The sequence below is a fragment of the Propithecus coquereli genome, unplaced genomic scaffold, assembly GCF_000956105.1.
Source record: "Propithecus coquereli isolate 6110/MARCELLA unplaced genomic scaffold, Pcoq_1.0 Scaffold909, whole genome shotgun sequence".
In the NCBI taxonomy this organism is placed as follows: Eukaryota; Metazoa; Chordata; class Mammalia; order Primates; family Indriidae; genus Propithecus; species Propithecus coquereli.
The window spans coordinates 36,101-36,569 of record NW_012155385.1 but is presented as its reverse complement, the minus strand read 5'-3'; the positions used below and the strand labels follow the sequence as shown (position 1 = coordinate 36,569).

General features: G+C 58.6%; 1 protein-coding gene across 1 annotated transcript in view; it reads right to left on the bottom strand.

The window, feature by feature from the left end:
• The window catches only part of LOC105826708 (liver carboxylesterase-like), a gene marked incomplete at its 3' end in the record, with an annotated part of 18,639 nt that overhangs the window by 5,380 nt on the left and 12,790 nt on the right, over nt 1-469 (bottom strand). The window lies entirely within an intron of this gene.

The window sequence follows — 469 nt, the reverse complement described above, 5'->3', positions numbered from 1 at the left end:
CAACCTGTTGGGGGCACACTATTGGCGTGTCCTGTGTGCTGGGAGGAGGGGGGTCCTCAGGCCCGAGGTTCCAGGCTCCCCCTGTAGAGATGAACGTGTGGCCTCCCAGGGGATCTGTACCCCTCAGGGAAGGCTCCTGTGACCTCTGCCTCCGCGCAGTGGAGGCTCCAGTCCCGCCTCCTCCCTCAAGGCCGTGTTGGGCAGAGGAAACGTGAATAAGAAGGGGGGTGGGTGAGCCCGGGAGTCTCATATTTGATGCCTGGGAGCACTGGACTGTGAGTCCGGGGATCGGGTTCCAGTCCTGCCTCTGGTCCCCTGGCTGGGTTACCCCAGGCAAGTCACTGCCCCTCTCTGGGCCTCACCACCATGTACGTGAGGAGTTATGGGGGTTCCACAAGGGAGAATTGTTTCATTCAGAGTCAACTGGAGCTTAAAGATGTTAAGACTCAAAACATGTAATCAAGAAACC